This window comes from Oncorhynchus mykiss, chromosome 2 (assembly GCF_057628025.1).
Source record: "Oncorhynchus mykiss isolate SJ-2025 chromosome 2, ASM5762802v1, whole genome shotgun sequence".
Lineage (NCBI taxonomy): Eukaryota > Metazoa > Chordata > Actinopteri > Salmoniformes > Salmonidae > Oncorhynchus > Oncorhynchus mykiss.
Genome location: NC_143023.1, coordinates 24,972,501 through 24,993,837, shown reverse-complemented (window position 1 = coordinate 24,993,837; position 21,337 = coordinate 24,972,501). Strand labels below are relative to the sequence as shown.

Sequence of the window (21,337 nt, the reverse complement as noted above, 5' to 3'; positions counted from 1 at the left end):
GCAATTAAGGTCACAGTTATGAAAACTTAGGACACTAAAGAGGCCTTTCTACTGACTTTGAAAAACACCAAAATAAAGATGCCCAGGGTACCTACTTATCTGTGTGAACGTGATCACACCTGCGGGACAGGTACAGAATGGCAACAACAACTGCCCGAGTTACACCAGGAACGCACAATCTCTCCATCAGTGCTCAGACTGTCTGCAATACGCTGGACTGAGGGCTTGTAGGCCTGTTGTAAAGGCAGGTCCTCACCAGACATCACTGGCAACAACGTCGCCTATGGGCACAAACCCACCGCCACTGGACCAGACAGGACTGGAAAAAAGTGCTCTTCACTTACGAGTCGCGGTTTTGTCTCACTAGGGGTGATGGTCGGATTCGCATTTATCATCGAAGGATTGAGAGTTACACCGAGGCCTGTACTCTGGGTCCGTCATGGTCTGGGGCAGTGTGTCACAGCATCATCCGACTGAGCTTGTCGTCATTGCAGGCAATCTCAACGCTGTGCGTTACAGGGAAGACATCCTCCTCCCTCATGTGGTACCCTTCCTGCAGACTCATCCTGACATGACCCTCCAGCATGACAATGCCACCAGCCATACTGCTTGTTCAGTGCGTGATTTCCTGCAAGACAGGAATGTCTGTGTTCTGCCATGGCCAGCAAAGAGCCCGGATCTCAATCCCATTGAGCACGTCTGGGACCTGTTGGATTGGAGGGTGAGGGCTAGGGCCATTCCCCCAAGAAATGTCCGGGAACTTGCAGGTGCCTTGGTGGAAGAGTGGGGTAACATCTCACAGCAAGAACTGTCAAATCTGGTGCATTCCATGAGGAGGAGATGCACTGCAGTACTTAATGCAGCTGGTGGTCACACACCAGATACTGACTGTTGCTTTTAATTTTGACCCCTCCTTTGTTCAGGGACACATTACTCCATTTCTGTTAGTCACATGTCTGTGGAACTTGTTCAGTTTATGTCTCAGTTGTTGCATCTTGTTATGTTCATACAAATATTTACACATGGTAAGTTTGCTGAAAATAAACGCAGTTGACAGTGAGAGGACGTTTATTTTCTTGCTGAATTTAAATGAAAACCTCTTTGGGATAGGCATGCCGTTAGCGCCTGGCATCGACAACATCCGGTGTTGTAATTCAAATGACAAAAATCGTAATATTAACCATTCATGAAAACACAAGTGTCATACATCATTTAAAAGTCTAACTTCTTGTTAATCCAGCCACTTTGTCAGATTTCAAAAAGGCTTTACGGCGAAAGCACACCATGTGATTATCTGAGGACAGCGCCCGCATACAAAAGCTTTACATACATTTTCCAACCAAGCAGAGGCGTCACGGAAGTCAGAAATAGCGATCAAATAAATCACTTACCTTTGAAGTTCTTCATCTGGTTGCAATCCCAAGGGTCCCAGCTACATAAAAAATTGTCCTTTTGTTTTTTTGTTTGATAAAGTCCTTCTTTATATCCCAAAAAAGTCAGTTTTGTTGGCGCGCTTGACTCGGTATCCCACCGGTTTCCTTCGTTTAAAATGCATACAAATGAATCCCGTAAATTACCAATACATTTCTTCCAAACAAGTCAAACAGCATTTCTAATCAGTCCTCAGGTACCCTATTATGTAAATAAAAGATAACATTTAAGACAGAGAATACCGTAGATCTTTACCGGATATAAATAACGAAGTGCGTGCCCTCACTGGAATGAGTTTCAAACACTACAGCCAAAATGGGAGCCACTTACAAAAACTACAAATTCTAGCTCATTTTTCAAAAAACAAACCTGAAACTCTTTCTAAAGACTGTTGACATCTAGTGGAAGCCCTAGGAACTGCAATTTGGGAGGTATTCCTTTTATATTCCCATTGCCAGCCATTGTAATCAGTGGTGAGCTGGAAAAAGTTTTCTGAATGGATTGTCCTCTGGTTTTTCGCTTGCCATATCAGTTATGTTATACTCACAGACATTATTTTAACAGTTGTGGAAACTTTAGAAACTTTTCTATCCAACACTACCAATTATATGCATATCGAAGCTTCTGGGCCTGAGTAGCAGGCAGTTTACTTTGGGCACTTCATTCATCCAAACTTCCGAATACTGCCCCCTATCCCGAAGAAGTTTTAACATGCCTGACAAAATTGAGAAGATAAGGCTGCATTTCCAGTGGTAGTTACATGAACAGTCCACAATGAGTGCTGCACTACAGAGGTGGACTGACAGAGAGAGGTGGGGATGAGTCATCTATAGGATGCACCGAGAGAGAGAGAGAGAGAGAGAGAGAGAGAGAGAGCGAGAGAGAGAGAGAGAGAGAGAGAATGGTTCAAACTTAGAGAAAGTGATAAAAAAAACATATTGTTCTATTTTGTTTTCAATAAGTAATTTGGTAGAGCAGATATAGAGTATTATTATGTGTAGTAATGTGGCAGAGTAAACAAAGTATTATTATGTGTGGTGATGTGTCAGAGTAAATATACAATATTGTTATGTGTAGTAATGTGGTAGAGTAAGAGCTGTGGATTAGTGAGGAATGGGGGCCAAGGTCAGGTCAGAGTAAGGGAGAAGGAACAGTTTATTACTCACATCACTTAACGTCCTGCCTAGCAATGAAGATGTAATGTTTCGAGGGAAGGAGGAGACTTCACCTAAATTGGCCAAACTGAGCAATGGAGGGAGAAGGGCCTTGATAAGGGATGTGACCAAGAACCCTATGGTCACTTTGACAGAGCTCCAGAGTTCTTCTGTTTAGAAGGGAGAACCTTCCAGAAGGACAACCATCTCTGCAGAACCACCAATCAGGCCTTTATGGTAAGGTGGCCAGACTAGTCAGGATTGAGGCAAAGATGAATGGAGCAAAGTAGAGAGAGATCCTTGATGAAAACCTGCTCCAGAGCGCTCAGGACCTCCGACTGGGGGGCGAAGGTTCACCTTCCAACAAGATAATGAGCCTCTGAATGTCCATGAGTAGCCAAGCCAGAGCCCAGACTTGAACCCATTTGAACATCCCTGGAGAGACCTGGAATTAGCTGTGCAGCAACATTCCCCATACAACCTGACAGAGCTTGAGAGGATCTGCAGAGAAGAATGGGAGAAATTCCCCAAATAGAAGTATGCTAAGCTTGTAGTGTCTTACCCAAGAAGACTCAAGGTTGTAATCACTGCCAAATGTGCTGAAAACAAAGTACTGAGTAAAGGGTCTGAATATGTATGCTGTATTCAACATAAGTAACATTACAAAATGTTACAGTGCCTTGCAAAAGTATTCGGCCCCCTTGAACTTTGCGACCTTTTGCCACATTTCAGGCTTCAAACATAAAGATATAAAACTGTATTTTTTTGTGAAGAATCAACAACAAGTGGGACACAATCATGAAGTGGAACGACTTTTATTGGATATTTCAAACTTTTTTAACAAATCAAAAACTGAAAAATTGGGCGTGCAAAATTATTCAGCCCCCTTAAGTTAATACTTTGTAGCGCCACCTTTTGCTGCGATTACAGCTGTAAGTCGCTTGGGGTATGTCTCTATCAGTTTTGCACATCGAGAGACTGACATTTTTTCCCATTCCTCCTTGCAAAACAGCTCGAGCTCAGTGAGGTTGGATGGAGAGCATTTGTGAACAGCAGTTTTCAGTTCTTTCCACAGATTCTCGATTGGATTCAGGTCTGGACTTTGACTTGGCCATTCTAACACCTGGATATGTTTATTTTTGAACCATTCCATTGTAGATTTTGCTTTATGTTTTGGATCATTGTCTTGTTGGAAGACACATCTCCGTCCCAGTCTCAGGTCTTTTGCAGACTCCATCAGGTTTTCTTCCAGAATGGTCCTTTATTTGGCTCCATCCATCTTCCCATCAATTTTAACCATCTTCCCTGTCCCTGCTGAAGAAAAGCAGGCCCAAACCATGATGCTGCCACCACCATGTTTGACAGTGGGGATGGTGTGTTCAGTGTGATGAGCTGTATTGCTTTTACGCCAAACATAACGTTTTGCATTGTTGCCAAAAATTTTGGTTTCATCTGACCAGAGCACCTTCTTCCACATGTTTGGTGTGTCTCCCAGGTGGCTTGTGGCAAACTTTAAACGACACTTTTTATGGATATCTTTAAGAAATGGCTTTCTTCTTGCCACTCTTCCATAAAGGCCAGATTTGTGCAATATACGACTGATTGTTGTCCTATGGACAGAGTCTCCCGCCTCAGCTGTAGATCTCTGCAGTTCATCCAGAGTGATCATGGGCCTCTTGGCTGCATCTCTGATCAGTCTTCTCCTTGTATGAGGAGACATTGGATCATTCAGAGATCCTCACTGAACTTCTGGAGAGAGTTTGCTGCACTGAAAGTAAAGGGGCTGAATAATTTTGCACGCCCAATTTTTCAGTTTTTGATTTGTTAAAAAAGTTTGAAATATCCAATAAATGTCGTTCCACTTCATGATTGTTGTTGATTCTTCACAAAAAAATACAGTTTTATATCTTTGCCGGACCTCTGGCAGTCTCTATGGGGGTGCCACAGGGTTCAATTCTTGGACCGACTCTCTTCTCTGTATACATCAATGAGGTCGCTCTTGCTGCTGGTGAGTCTCTGATCCACCTCTACGCAGACGACACCATTCTGTATACTTACGGCCCTTCTTTGGACACTGTGTTAACAACCCTCCAGGCAAGCTTCAATGCCATACAACTCTCCTTCCGTGGCCTCCAATTGCTCTTAAATACAAGTAAAACTAAATGCATGCTCTTCAACCGATCGCTACCTGCACCTACCCGCCTGTCCAACATCACTACTCTGGACGGCTCTGACTTAGAATACGTGGACAACTACAAATACTTAGGTGTCTGGTTAGACTGTAAACTCTCCTTCCAGACCCATATCAAACATCTCCAATCCAAAGTTAAATCTAGAATTGGCTTCCTATTTCGCAACAAAGCATCCTTCACTCATGCTGCCAAACATACCCTTGTAAAACTGACCATCCTACCAATCCTCGACTTTGGCGATGTAATTTACAAAATAGCCTCCAATACCCTACTCAACAAATTGGATGCAGTCTATCACAGTGCAATCCGTTTTGTCACCAAAGCCCCATATACTACCCACCATTGCGACCTGTACGCTCTCGTTGGCTGGCCCTCGCTTCATACTCGTCGCCAAACCCACTGGCTCCATGTCATCTACAAGACCCTGCTAGGTAAAGTCCCCCCTTATCTCAGCTCGCTGGTCACCATAGCATCTCCCACCTGTAGCACACGCTCCAGCAGGTATATCTCTCTAGTCACCCCCAAAACCAATTCTTTCTTTGGCCGCCTCTCTTTCCAGTTCTCTGCTGCCAATGACTGGAACGAACTACAAAAATCTCTGAAACTGGAAACACTTATCTCCCTCACTAGCTTTAAGCACCAACTGTCAGAGCAGCTCACAGATTACTGCACCTGTACATAGCCCACCTATAATTTAGCCCTATCAACTACCTCTTTCCCAACTGTATTTAATTTATTTATTTATTTTGCTCCTTTGCACCCCATTATTTTTATTTCTACTTTGCACATTCTTCCATTGCAAAACTACCATTCCAGTGTTTTACTTGCTATATTGTATTTACCTTGCCACCATGGCCTTTTTTGCCTTTACCTCCCTTCTCACCTCATTTGCTCACATTGTATATAGACTTGTTTATACTTTATTATTGACTGTATGTTTGTTTTGCTCCATGTGTAACTCTGTGTTGTTGTGTCTGTCGAGCTGCTTTGCTTTATCTTGGCCAGGTCGCAATTGTAAATGAGAACTTGTTCTCAACTTGCCTACCTGGTTAAATAAAGGTAAAATAAATAAATAAAATAAAATCTTTATGTTTGAAGCCTGAAATGTGGCAAAAGGTCGCAAAGTTCAAAGGGGCCGAATACTTTCGCAAGGCACTGTATATTTGTAATACGTTTTTTTTAAATACATTTGCAAAAATGTAGATTGATGAGGGGGAAAAACATAATACATTTTTGAACATTCCGAATGCACCGTATAGAGCATTATTATGTGTAGTAATGTGGCAGAGTAAATATAAAGTATTATTTTGTGTAGTAATGTGGCAGAGTAAATATAGAGTATTATTATGTGTAGTAATGTGGCAGAGTAAATATAGAGTATTATTATGTGTAGTAATGTGGCAGAGTAAATATAGAGTATTATTATGTGTAGTAATGTGGCAGAGTAAATATAAAGTATTATTATGTGTAGTAATGTGGCAGAGTAAATATAGAGTATTATTATGTGTAGTAATGTGGCAGAGTAAATATAAAGTATTATTATGTGTAGTAATGTGGCAGAGTAAATATAGAGTATTATTATGTGTAGTAATGTGGCAGAGTAAATATAAAGTATTATTATGTGTAGTAATGTGGCAGAGTAAATATAAAGTATTATTATGTGTAGTAATGTGGCAGAGTAAATATAAAGTATTATTATGTGTAGTAATGTGGCAGAGTAAATATAAAGTATTATTATGTGTAGTAATGTGGCAGAGTAAATATAGAGTATTATTATGTGTAGTAATGTGGCAGAGTAAATATAAAGTATTATTATGTGTAGTAATGTGGCAGAGTAAATATAGAGTATTATTATGTGTAGTAATGTGGCAGAGTAAATATAAAGTATTATTATGTGTAGTAATGTGGCAGAGTAAATATAAAGTATTATTATGTGTAATAATTTGATAAAAACGTAACAAAACCTGTAAACCTCATCCACGTATGACTTGCCACTTCTATGACAACTCAAAGCACATCAGTAGCAGGGGAAGGAGCTGATTGGGCAGTCGGAAACTATGTGCAAATTAATTGGCTGAGAGATGGATAAACAGAGAGAATCAAGCATTGCAGATTGGCTGCCTGCCTGTAGCGGAAGCCGGCAGCATGCAAGCTGAGTGTTCTCATTCAGAGAGCTGAGGGTGGTTTAACAACACACAGAGATAGAGTGATAAACAGCATATACTGTACATCCAACAATCTATCTATTTTGCTATTCCTATATGTATCACGCCATCTCCCGCCCTCCATCTATGCAACCAGCATCAGATGTTATATTGACAGACACACACACACACACACACACACACACACACACACACACACACACACACACACACACACACACACACACACACACACACACAGGCTAGACACATAGTATACTAACAAACTACAATAAATCTCAGTCCTTCCTGGTTCTGCTTCCTGGATGCAGCAACGGAAGAGCATCCTTAATGGCTTCCTCCCTTCCCCCTCGTCCCTGCCTCCTCCTCATTCCCCCTCTCTCTCTCCTTCCACTCCCTTTGTCTCTGACTGCAGCATTATTCAGATAACAAGAGAAAACAGCATGAAAAAGAGGGATGGATTTCCCACACATTACCTTCCTCTGGAAAGAGAGGGAGAGTTAGTGGTGTGCTCTGAGATTCAGCTCCAATTTAGCAGCAGCCTCCAGACAGCTACGGCTTAAACATCACATGACATTCCGCCTGCTCCTGCAGCACTGTCATATGACAGCGTAGGCAGGGGAAATGCACTCTGGGATATGCAGTACAGAGGGGCAAATTGACTGCGGAAATCAAGGAACAATAGCAATTGCAGAGATATAAATGAAAACATTTCAAATGAAACAAAGTGGATTCATTGTTCTTAATGCTTCTTGATATGGGTCATCTATGTCTGTCATTTGTGTAATATACATTTTGCATGCGGAAATAGAAATGGACTACATTTTTTAAATCTATTACTGGAAACACGTGGTTATGTTGTGTTCTTCTATTCTTCCCAGTGAATTGTTTCATATCTGGAATATATCCTGTGAGTTCAATGGTGTTGTGTTCCACTTAATGCTGTTAGAGCAAGGAGAGTCTGCAGAGAGAAAGAGAGAGCGAAACAGAGATACAGAAAGAGAGGGATACAGAAAGGGAGAGATTCACAGAGAGAAAGTGCACGAGACAAAGAGAGAGAGAGAGAGAGAGAGAGAGAGAGAGAGAGAGAGAGAGAGAGAGAGAGAGAGAGAGAGAGAGAGAGAGAGAGAGAGAGAGAGGAATCTGTAAACTGGAGCTGTATCTGACCTCAGTGAGGTGAGTGTATAGTGGGCCAGTCACAGCCAGTGAATGGCAGAGAGGTAAGGTAGTGTGAAGGAGAGATGAATATTACATTAACCTGGGTGAAACAGGGTAAACCAGAATCTCCTGGGACCAGAGGTGACAACAGTCCTCATGGAGAGGCAGCACAGTCTCCTCCATAGCAATAGGATTACTTGTTGGACCCGAGTCCACCCATCATGGCACATTGACTTGAATGGGAATGCCCATTCTAGTAATTTTGTTTCTATGGTCTTCACATTGGACTAGTATATTAGCTAGTAGATGAGTTCTGTGCAACAACTGCTATGGTGAGATGTTACTGTAAAAGCCTAGGTGACAAACTGGGATCTCCAGGGGAAGAATGCCCTAACTAACATTGGCAAAATATCACTCCTTCCTGTCTCTCTCTCTCTCTCTCTCTCTCTCTCTCTCTCTCTCTCTCTCTCTCTCTCTCTCTCTCTCTCTCTCTCTCTCTCTCTCTCTCTCTCTCTCTCTCTCTCTCTCTCTCTCTCTCTCTCTCTCGCTCTCTCTCTCTCTCTCTCTCTCTCTCTCTCTCTCTCTCGCTCTCTCTCTCTCTCTCTCTCTCTCTCTCTCTCTCTCTCTCTCTCTCTCTCTCTCTCTCTCTCTCTCTCTCTCTCCCTTCTCTGTCGACCTTCACACCCTCACACTGGGTGTTTATGGCAGCCACAGCCACGGAGGGACGGAGGGATAGGACTACTGCCCAAGTCTGTTCTCTTGGACGGTCAGTATTTCAGAAGCTTTTAGATGTGTTCTACATTCTCTGCTTCTTTTCTCTTTCAGTCATGCATGTCATCTCTCATTCATGCAAGTCATCTCTCAGTCATGCATGTCATCTCTTTCAGTCATGAATGTCATCTCTCTGTCATGCATGTCATCTCTCAGTCATGCATGTCATCTCTCTGTCATGCATGTCATCTCTCTCAGTCATGCATGTCATCTCTTTATCATGCATGTCATCTCTCTCAGTCATGCAAGTCATCTCTCAGTCATGCATGTCATCTCTTTCAGTCATGCATGTCATCTCTCAGTCATGCATGTCATCTCTTTCATTCATGCAAGTCATCTCTCAGTCATGCATGTCATCTCTCAGTCATGCATGTCATCTCTAAGTCATGCATGTCATCTCTCTGTCATGCATGTCATCTCTCAGTCAAGCATGTCATCTCTTTCAGTCATGCATGTCATATCATTCAGTCATGCATGTCATCTCTTTCAGTCATGCAAGTCATCTCTCAGTCATGCATGTCATCTCTCTCAGTCATGCAAGTCATCTCTCAGTCATGCATGTCATCTCTCTCAGTCATGCAAGTCATCTCTCAGTCATGCATGTCATCTCTTTCAGTCATGCAAGTCATCTCTCAGTCATGCAAGTCATCTCTCAGTCATGCATGTTATCTCTTTCAGTCATACATGTCATCTCTTTCAGTCATGCATGTCATCTCTCTCAGTCATGCATGTCATCTCTTTCAGTCATGCATGTCATCTCTTTCAGTCATACATGTCATCTCTCAGTCATGCATGTCATCTCTCTGTAATGCATGTCGTCTCTTTCAGTCATACATGTAATCTCTTTCAGTCATGCATGTCAAGTGTACAATCTAATATTACGATATCTGCTAAACTGTTACTGTTTACCTAAATCCAGCACTATTATCTCTTTCATTTTGATATGATATTGTATCTTGAAGTACAGTCTTATGTAAAGCACAATCATCTTACTGTTGTCTGTGTTTTGTCTGATTGTTTGTACCACAGACTTAAGCAGAAATATAGAATCTCTATAACTGGTACACAGTACCATCTGTGGTTTCCATTTCAGACTGACATGTCTGGCATCGTCCATAGTTCTGTGGCAGGTTTTGGGCCATGTGTGTCTCCTCTGAGTATAAGACTGCTGGCCAGAGATAGGGAGGGAGGGAGAGTTGTAGTGAAACAAGAGAAATGCAGTAACAAGAACACAGTTGCCTCCATCAGTAACATTAGTTAGTTAGTTGTAACATTTTTGGAGGGGGGGTGTAACATTTTAGCAACAGACTTTTTGTTCTATAGTAGTTAGTTAGTTGATTGACTGCTCAGAAATGAGACTGTGTTACTATCTGTATGTAGTTCCAAACGCAACTGATTAAAACTGTTATAACTGCTGCTCAAAACTGTTATAACTGCTGTGCAAAACTGTTACAACTGCTGCTCAAAACTGTTATAACTGCTGCTCAAAACTGTTATAACTGCTGCGCCAAACTGTTATAACTGCTGCTCAAAACTGTTATAACTGCTGCGCCAAACTGTTATAACTGCTGCTCAAAACTGTTAGCGGTATGTTAAATTTCAACTGTTAACATTATGGACGACGAATTCATCAAGAAGAATAAATGAAATGTAGATGTAGACAACAGAACAATGATACGTGGAAGGTTGTACGGATAAAAGCAGATCAAGTTGTACTAATAAATACAGATATTTACAGCGACAACATTAGTTGATTTAGCTGACTCCTGCATCGTAACTCCCAATCACCCTCTACCTCTCAGACAGGGCTTGACGGTTAGACTGAGCCAATCACATCCCCAGCTAGCCTGGCATCGAAGTTGGTTGAACTCAAACTGGAACTTTTCTCCACTCCTTCAATGTGGACCTCATCCACTCCACAACTCGTTTGTTGTAATTCATTTTTGAAAGAATGTTTCTGTTAAAACCAGGGAATACTGTAAGCTTTCTACCTGGTTGGGTTTTGAACAGCTCTGCCTCCATGACAACCTCCACACGGGCTAGAATGTCCACGTTCTGGCGAGCAGTATGATTGATACCACTTGACTTTGATGTCTCTAACTCAGCATCTGTGGTGTCCATCAAGTCCTTGAGAACACAAATGGACTTGCTAAACCTGTCTGCTGCTTGCTCAGTCATGTTAGGACCCAGGCCCTTCAGAAAAGACTTCAAGAAGCTGTTGAGGTGTTCCAGGAGTAAGTCAAGGGTTATTCTATCCCCTCCCTTTCCAAAACCTGTTCCAGCTAAGACTGTGTGCCAGCCGAGGGGAAAGAGTGGCAATGACTTGCAAGGTCAGTAGAATGGTTCTGTAGGCATATTGGCTATGACCATAGGCCTTGTAGAACAACAGAGCTACAGTGTATAACTTCAACAACATCTCACCATCTCCCTCCTTCACTGCATCCTGCATATTGGACAGGAAGAAGCCGAAGATGAGTATTGCACGTATGTTGTTTTTGTTGTCCCCCTCACTAGACCAGGGTGTATTCATTATTCCAATAGAAACTCTCATTTGCGTTTTTTTATTTAGAGTAAATGGTTTCTGTTGCAAAACGTTTTGCAACCGACTAAACATTTTGCAACAGAATCGGCGTAATGATTACACCTCTGGTTGCAATTGGCACTGAATCTATTATCAAGGCATAATGTTTTTTCTTATGGTTCTGCCTTGCTTTGATGTATGTGTCAACATTTCTGCCACCTGGCACACGGCATGGGAGAATCTCCCTCTGTAGAGGTTGGCCCCTGGACGTATTTCTGACTCTGAGAACATTGGTTACAATGTTAGCGATATCATCAAACATGAAGAATCTGTCCATAATTTGTCACACAGAGACATGCAGCCAGCTCCTCTTCACTTCAGGTGAATCACTACTAACGTGGTCAGGAATGAAACAGTTTGAGACATCTGTTGAGAACAATTGAAAAAAAAAGTGTAATAACAACAACGATATATACATATTTGTTCATGCAATAAACATTACAATAGAGCTATGGTATTTCAACCACATAAGACAAGTAGATAATTACATGGTAAACTATTTGTAATGGTGTCATCTCATTGTATTCTGGAATAAGAATAAGATCTCCGACATGTTGAACATCAAGCATTTCAAATGTACTTATGCACTACTAGTTAGCTAGATAGCTAGTTAGCTAGGAGTCCAATTAATGTTCAAGATAGCAAAGACTAATTTAATATCAAATTATGTAGTTATACACCGAGCATACAAAACATCATTAAGGACACTTGTCATGTCAATCCCGAATAACAAAACAGACAAGTGTTCAGTAATATGTACTTATTGATTATTGTAATTTTCCTTGTTTTGAGGGTCAAGCATGTGCCAGACCTTTAATGATTTTTCTGATGATGATGATGCCTGTGTGGAGTGAATATTGATCATGTTCACTGACTACACCATATCCTCAGTCTAGAGATGTGTCCATCCTGACCTGAAACCGTCCTCAGACCCAGAGATTCAGGCCAGGACCAGAGTCATTATGACACATTATGGAACTGGGCAACATTCCAGAAGACATTTCTGGGTTAGAACACCTATCCAATTGTATCAGAATCATATTTCCAGACCCTTTATGACTTAATAAGCCCGAATCAGCGGAAGTAAAGTAGAGAAGACCCATCCATCACAATGTGAATCAGAATGTCTGAGATGACATCACTAGTTTACAGTCCAGACATCTCTTTGTCCGAACTGGCTGGGTCTTGGGATGATGAAGGGCAGAATCGCCTGCTGGGACAAGGACAAATAATAGTAGTTAGTATAAAGACAGCTAATATTCAGTGACCAGAGTCATTGGGGACAGTGGACAGTCTGATCCTATTATGTCAAGCTCAATGACAGATCATTGTTGAAATACTTCTCTTCTTGTTTGTCTCTTGTCGGTTTGAGTGTGTGTGTAAAATATGGACTCCTATACTGTATATACACTGTGTATAGACTGACCAGGAGAATCCAGGTGAAAGCTATGATCCCTTAATGATATAATTTGTTAAATCCACTTCAATCAGTGTAAATGAAGGGGAGGAGACAGGTTAACAAAGGATTTTTAAGCATTGAGACAATTGGTACATGGATTGTTTTTGTGTGCCATTCAGAGGGTGAATGGGCAAGATACAATATTTAAGTGTCTTTGAACAGGGTATGGTAGTGCCAGGAGCACCAGTTTGTGTCAAGAACTAACTGTAACGCTGCGGGTTTTTCACTCTCAATAGTTTCCTGTGTTTATCAAGAATGGTCCACCACCCAAAGGACATCCAGCCAACTTGAGACAACTGTTGGACGCATTGGAGTCAACATGGGCCAGCCTTCCTGTGGAACGCCTTTGGAGTCCATGCCCCAATGAATTGAGACTGTTCTGAGGGCAAAGGTGTGTGTGTGTGTGGGGGGGGGGGGGGGGGGGGCAACTCAATATTAGGAAGGTGTTCCTTGTGTTTGGTGAACTCAGTATTTTTATCATTTGTATGTGACACAACAATCCCCATGAGGTTCTCTCGATACTTCTCTCTATACAACATATTCCGCCACTTTTCAGCAACCAAGATGCCCCCCCCCCCCCCCCCCAGTTGGAAGAAGAGTCAAAAAGATCTTCTCCCCCAAGAAAAGTCTTCAATGCAGTGATTTGCTGTTCTTTCAATGAACTTCCAGTTCTCAAGAGCAGCCATTGTTATGATCTTCAACTTCTGTGCCAAGTATAGTTGCTTCTAGTTGTCGAAATCCACTGGGAAACTGAGAACAATAATAATGGCCTGGTCTTGAACGCCAACAATAGCCCAGGTCAATGAAGAGACATACATATATTACAATGTATAGACTACAGTAGGCTACTAAATAAACTTTCCAGTGGCACTCCCTCCCCCAATGAAGAAGATGAAGCCTAGGCTACTCACCGGTGATGGCCGATGTGCTCCTGCCAATAGCCTACCTCAAGATAAGCTACTTTGAAAAGCATTGCTATTCGGTCAGAATACCTCAAAAGTTTTTAAAAAACGTATTAGCTTCTTCAGATAGATTAGTCTTTTCAACAGTACACATTTGCTTTCCAAACTGTACGCTTTTCTCGCAATTGCATTTAAAAATGTCCAAAAGTCAACTGACGGCCACAACCAACCATAGATGACAGTTCAAATTTAAGTCAGGACTGGCTGTCATTGCTAGTGTACCCAGGAGTTTAATAGTCAAATTGCCAGGGTTAGAGGTTCCAAAACCCTTCTATGGATTACATGTCTATGGCCACAACGCATCAAGCTGTTCTACAGTACATTCGGAAAGTATTCAGACTCCTTGACTTTTTCCCAATGGTTTAAATTGTTTTTTCCCTCATCAATCTACACACAATACCCCATAACAACAAAGCAGAAACAGGTTTCTAGAAATGTTTGCAAATGTAATAAAACTGTTTGCAAAATGTTCATAAAAATCACATTTACATAAATATTCAGATCCTTTACTCAGTAATTTGTTGAAGCACCTTTGGCCAACGATTACAGCCTTGAGTCTTCTTGGGGATGATGCTACAAGCTTGGCACACCTGTATTTGGGGAGTTTCTCCCATTCTTCTCTGCAGATCTGCACAGCTATTTTCAGGTCTCTCCAGAGATGTTCGATCGGGTTCAAGTTCGGGCTGGGCCACTCAAGGACATTCGGAGACTTGTCCCAAAGCCACTCCTGTGTTCTTTTGGCTGTGTGCTTAGTGATATTGTCCTGTTGGAAGGTGAACCTTCACACCAGTCTGAGCGCTCCTAAGCGCTCTGGAGCAGGTTTTCATCAAGGATCTCTCTGTACTTTGCTCTATTCATCTTTCCATCAATCCTGACTAGTCTCCCAGTCTCTGAAAAACATCCCCACAGCATGATCCTGCAACCCACATGCTTCACCGTAGGGATGATTCCAGGTTTCCTCCAGACGTGACGCTTGGCATTCAGGTCAAAGAGTTCAATCTTGTTTTCATCAGACCAGAAAATCTTGTTTCTCACAGTCTGAGTCCTTTAGGTGCCTTTTGGGAAACTGCAAGCAGGCTGTCATGTGCCTTTTACTGAGGAGTGGCTTCCGTCTGGCCATTCTACCATAAATGCCTGATTGGTAGAGTGCTGCAGGGATGGTTGTCCTTCTGGAAGGTTCTCCAATATCCACAAAGGAAGTCTGGAGGTCTTTCAGAGTGACCATCGGGTTCTTGTTCACCTCCCTGACCTAAGGCCCTTCTCCCCCGATTGCTCAGTTTGGCTGGATGTCCAGCTTTAGGTGGTTCCAAACTTCTTCCATTTAAGAAAGATGGAAGCCACTGTGTTCTTGGGGACCTTCAATGCTGCAGAAACGTTTTCGTACCCTTGCCCAGATCTGTGCCACGACACAATCATGTCTTGGAGCTCTACGGAGAATTCTTTCGACCTCATGGCCTGGTTTTTGCTCTGACATGCACTGCCAACTGTGGGACTTTATACAGTCAGGTGTGTGCCTGTCCAAATCATGTCCAATCAATTGAATTGACCACAGGTGGACTCCAATAAAGTTGTAGAAACATCTTAAGGATGATCAATGGAAACAGGATGCACCTCCGCTCAATTTTGAGTCTCATAGCAATGAGTCTGGATAAGTACATTTGTAATTAATTTTTTTTTTATTTGAGGACTCCCGGGTGGTGCAGTGGTTAAGGGTGCTGTACTGCAGAGCCAGCTGTGCCACCAGAGACTCTGGGTTCGCGCCCAGGCTCTGTCGCGACCAGGAGGTCTGTGGGGCGACGCACAATTGGCCTAGCGTCGTCCGGGTTAGGGAGGGTTTGGCCGATAGGGATACCCTTGTCTCATTGTGCACCAGCGACTCCTGTGGCAGGCTGGGTGCAGTGCACGCTAACCAAGGTTGCACATTGGTGTGGCTGGCTTCTGGGTTGGATGTGTGCTGTGTTAAGAAGCAGGGCTTGGTTGGGTTGTGTTTCGGAGGACGCATGACTTTTAACCTTCGTCTCTCCCGAGCGGAAGTTGTAGACATGAAACAAGATAGTAGCTACTAACAATTGGATACCACGAAATTGGGGAGAAAAAGGGGTTAAAATTCAACAACAAAAAAATGAAAAATAATAATAATAATTTGCAAAAATGTAAAATAATTAATATTAAATAATCACTTTGTCTTTATAGGGTATTGTATGTATTTAAACAATTTTAGAATAATTCTGTAAGGTAACAAAATGTGGAAAAGTTCAAGGCGTATACTTTCCGAATGCACTGTATATTTGTACACATGATGCCAAAATTGTGGCCTGTAAGTGCTTGTGATAAAACCTAATCCATAGCTATTTTTTTAGAAGCTATTGATACTCTTTGGCTAAATGATGCTCTCTGATGTAATCTTTCAAATGTTTTTTTGTTCAGACAGGAGTAACATAATTGTTGAAAAAAATGTGTTATATAATTTTGGCAAAATTAAAAAAAAATCCGGGGCTGCTGCAGCACCTCTAGCACCCCTACTTCCCGCGGCTATGGGAAACAGTGATGAGATATGAAGAGAAACAGCATGAAACTGCCTCCAGACTGAATTATAGATGGACTCCATCTGCTGACGAGGACAAGTCTGTCAGGCCTCCTTAGTGTCTCTCCTCTCCGGGCTCTCCAGGCATGGTGATCACACTCACACATATCTACACTGGGAGACCCAGGGAACCTCTGGGACATCCGGCTGTAAACATCCTCTTGGTCAACTGTGAATGGCCACACCATACAGATGCCTGAAAGATCAGTGTTACCATCACTGTCACTACTACTGATCTAGGCTAGAACACTTTACAATGCAAGAAGATATCGGTAGCTTCCAGCTTTGTAGGCTAATTTACCTTACTAGCTGACACCTAAAGCTAACATCAATTCACTACCATAGTACTTTGTTTGTGATAATAGTCAAAACATATTGCAAAATATGCTGATTTCAAAGCTGATTCCCACCAAAAACTTTATTAATTCCCTAATTCCCTAATTTATTAAGTCACTCTCAAATCTCTCCCAAAGATGATCTATTGCCTCAGCGAACTGACTCTGCTCCAATGGGCCAGCCCCATAGAAATAGAATGAATAGAAAGGTCATCTCCACTCAAGTCAATCATGGCATAATGGGTGGACTGGCCGCCATTTTGAGTGTACCCATACAGTGCCTTGCAAAAGTATTCCCCCACCTTGTCTTTTTTCCTATTTTGCTGCATTACAACCTGTAATTTAAATATATTTTATTTGGATTTCATGTAATGGACATACACAAAATGGTGCAAATTGGTGAAGTGAAATGAAAAAAATAACTTGTTTCAAATCATATGTATTCACACCCTTTGCTATGAATCCCCAAAATAAGATCCAATTACCTTCAGAAGTCACATAATTTGTTAAATAAATTATGCCTGTGTGCAATCTAAGTGTCACATGATCTGCCTCATGATCTCAGTGTATATACTGTACATACATACACCTGTTCTGAAAGGCCCCAGAGTCTGCAACACCACTAAGCAAGGGGCACAACCAAGCAAGCGACACTATGAAGACCAAGGAGCTCTCCAAACAGGTCAGGGACAAAGTTGTGGAGATGTACAGATCAGGGTTGGGTTATAAAAAAATATATCTGAAACTTTGAGCATCCCATGGAGCACCATTAAATCCATTATTGAAAGATATTATTGAAAAATTGAAAGAGTATGGTACCACAACAAACCTGCCAAGAGAGGGCCGCCCACCAAAACTCACCGATCAGGCAAGGAGGACATTATGTAGAGAGCCAACAAAGAAACCAAAGATAAAGATTGAAGGAATGATGGATGGCGCTAAATACAGGGAAATTATTGTCTTACAGAGAAGTGAGACTGGGACGGAGGTTCACCTTCCAGCAGGACAATGACCCTAAGAATACTGCTAAACAACACTTGGGGAAACATTTAAATGTCTTGGAATGGCCTAGTCAAAGGCCAGACCACAATCCAATTGAGAATCTGTGGTATGACTTACAGATTGCTGTACACCAGCGGAACCCATCCAACTTGAAGGAGCTGGATGTCACGCTCTGACCTTAGAGATCCTTATTATTCTCTATGTTTGGTTAGGTCAGGGTGTGACTCGGGTGGGAAATTCTATGTTTTCTATTTCTCTGATTGCCCCAATCAGAGGCAGCTGTCTATCGTTGTCTCTGATTGGTAGTCATACTTAGGCTGCCTGTTTTCCACCTGAGTTTGTGGGATCTTGTTTTCTGTTTAGTGTTTCTGCCTGACAGAACTGTGCGCTTTTGTTTTTACTTTTTTATTTTGTTTGAGTGTTTTTGAAATAAAGGAATCATTAACACTTTCTACGCTGCTCTTTGGTCCACTCTTCCTACCACCAACGAGAGCCATTACACTGGAGCAGTTTTGCCTTGAAGAATGGGCAAAAATCCTAGTGCCTAGATGTGCCAAGCTTATAGAAACATACCCAAAGAGACTTGTAGCTGTAATTGCTGCAAAAGGTGACTCTAGTATTGACTTTGGGGGGTGAATAGTTATGTACGCTCAAGTTTTGTTTTTTTGTCTTATATCTTGTTTGTTTCACCAAAAATATATATATTTTGCATCTTCAAAGTGGTAGGCATGTTGTGCAAATCAAATGATAAACCACCCCCAAAATCCATTTTAATTCTAGTTTGTAAGGCAACAAAATAAGAAACATGCCAAGAGGGGTGAAAACTTTCGCAAGCCACTGTAGCTAGGTTTAAGATATATAGGTTAAGACAAGAGGATTCTAATATCCCATATTTCTTTGTGCCACTATTTAACAAAGGGACCAGCTTCTGCATTCAGAATAACTGGGAGTGAATGGTAGCAGCACGGAAAGTTTGCCATCAAAGTGACAAATAAACACAATCGAGTGAATTTCAAGGCTGGTCATGGCTCACATCAACATCCTCATTCCAGACACCCTGGACCCACTTCAATTTGCGTACCGCCACAACAGATCCACAGATGACGCAAACTCTATTGCACTCCACAATTCCCTCTCCCAACTGGACACCTATGTGAGAATGCTGTTCATTGACTACAGCTCAGCATTCAACACCATAATGCCCTCCAAGCTCATCACTTATCTAACGACACTGGGACTGAACACCTCCCTCTGCAACTGGATCCTGGACTTCCTGATGGGCCACCCATAGGTGGTGAGGGTAGACAACAACACATCCGCCATGCTGATCCTCAACACGGGGGCCACTCAGGGGTGTATGCTTAGTACCCTCCTGTACTCCCTGTTCACCCATGACTGCATGGTCGCACACAACTCCAACACCATCATTAAGTTTTCTTACAACACGATGGTGGTAGGCCTGATCACCGACAACGATGAGACTGCTTATAATTGAAGGTCAGAGACCTGGCAGTGTGGTGACAGGATAACAATTTCTCCCCTAACGTCAGCAAGACAAAGGAGCTGATCATGGACTACAAGAGACGGAAGGTCGAGCACGCCCCATTCACATCAACGGGCTGTAGTGGAACGGTCGAGAGCTTCAAGTTCAGAGGTGTCCACATCACTAAGGATCTATCAGGTGCGTCACACACCAACACAGTTGTGAAGATGTCTCTTCCTCATCAGGAGGCTTACAAGATTTGGCATGGGCCCTCAGATCCTCAAAAGGTTCTACAGCTGCACAATTTAGAGCATCTTGACTGGATGCATCACTGCTTGGTATGGCAACTGCTTGGCATCTGAGCAAACAGTTGCCATACCCCCCAGCCTTGTGAATTATGTCATTACTGGTTAAAAAGACAGCTCTCAATTTTATTAAAGAAGCTTCTTCTATGCAAATGTTGTTGATCAGTACAATAAAATAAGCCCCATTCACCTGTATTGTGGGTAGACCTATGCTACATATTCTTGATTTACCCAGTTTATCAACAGTGATTTACCTTTAAAAAAAAATATTAACTTTGTTGTTATGTAGTTAGATTGGTAAAAACAAAGTCAAATTGATTGTATGATTGAACAATTTATTCATTCATGCATAACGTTACATGACTGTCTCTGAAACATGTTGATGTAAAAAACATGAAAATGTAATGCTATTGAACTCAAAAGATGCCCAAGGATTGACCAGAGCAGTAGCTGAGTTTCTGACTGGAACAAGTCTTGTGACTTTGGCTAATAATTCCTTCCTTTGTAGTGATATGATATCATTTTGGTATTGAGTATCGTGATGGTATCGAGTATTGTGATACTAAACCTGGTATCGGTATCGAAGACAACATTTTGGTATTGTGACAACACTACACCAGACTACACAAAGAACCTGATGACCTTCAAGCACACTTTCAATTGCAAGCACGATCTGAAGTGTTGTCCATATCTCAAGTACACTACATGACCAAAGGTATGTGGACACCTGCTCGTCGAACATCTCATTCCAAAATCATGGGCATTAATATGGAGTTGGTCCCCTCCTTTGCTGATATAACAGCCTCCACTCTTCTGGGAAGGCTTTCCATTGCTGCGGTGGCTTCCATTCAGCCATAAGCAAATTTAGGTCATTGTTGGTTAATTAGGCTTGGCTCGCAGTCGGCGTTCCAATTAATCTCAAAGGTGTTTGATGGGGTTGAGGTCAGGGCTCTGTGAAGGCCAGTCAAGTTCTTCCACACCGATCTCAACAAACCAGATTTCCTTTCATTGGAAATAAGGGGCCGAGCCCAAACCATGAAAAACATCCCCAGACCATTATTCCTCCTCCAACAAACCTTACAGTCACTATGCATCCCCTGCAGGTAGCGTTTTCCTGGCATCCGCCAAAACTAGATTAATCTGTCATACTGCCAGATGGTGAAGCGTGATTCATCACTCCAGAGAACGTGTTTCCACTTCACCAGAGTACAATAGTGGCGAGCTTTAAATCACTCCAGCCAACACTTGGCATTGCACATGGTGATCTTAGGCTTATGTGTGGCTTCTCGGCCCTGTGAACCCATTTCATGAAGCTCCCAACAAACAATTCTTGTGATGATGTTGCTTCCAGAGGGGATTTGGAACTCGGTGGTGACAGTTACAATCGGGGACAGGCAAATTTTCACTCGTTACGTGCTTCAGCACTCGACGGTCCCTTTTCTTTGAGCTTGTGTGGCCTACCACTTCACAGCTGAGCTGTTGTTGCTCCTAGATGTTCCCACCACAGGAGGTTGGTGGCACCTTAACTGGGGAGGACGGGCTTGTGGTAATGGCTGACACAGATTTGCTGGAATGGCATCAAATACATCAAACACATTATTATGAGCTGTCCTCTCTTCAGCAGATTCCACTGGTTTCCACTTCACAATAACAGCACTTACAGTTGACCTGGGCAGCTAGCAGGGGAAAAAATGTACGAAATGACTTGTTGGAAAGGTGGCATTCTATGACAGTGCCACGTTGAAAGTCACTGAG

The 21,337-nt window shown here is 42.3% G+C and overlaps 1 protein-coding gene across 2 annotated transcripts in view; it reads right to left on the bottom strand.

Annotated features, from left to right (window-relative positions):
• The window catches only part of tsnare1 (T-SNARE Domain Containing 1), a 188,419-nt gene that overhangs the window by 141,652 nt on the left and 25,430 nt on the right, over positions 1-21,337 (bottom strand). Inside the window, exon 1 of one of the 2 annotated variants that reach the window (XM_036943565.2) lies at positions 7,419-7,550. The exons of the other annotated variant lie outside the window; for it this stretch is intronic. The gene's annotated coding sequence lies outside the window, so the exon portion shown is untranslated. Of the gene's footprint in view, positions 1-7,418; positions 7,551-21,337 lie in introns of those variants that run through there. 2 annotated transcript variants of the gene reach the window in all.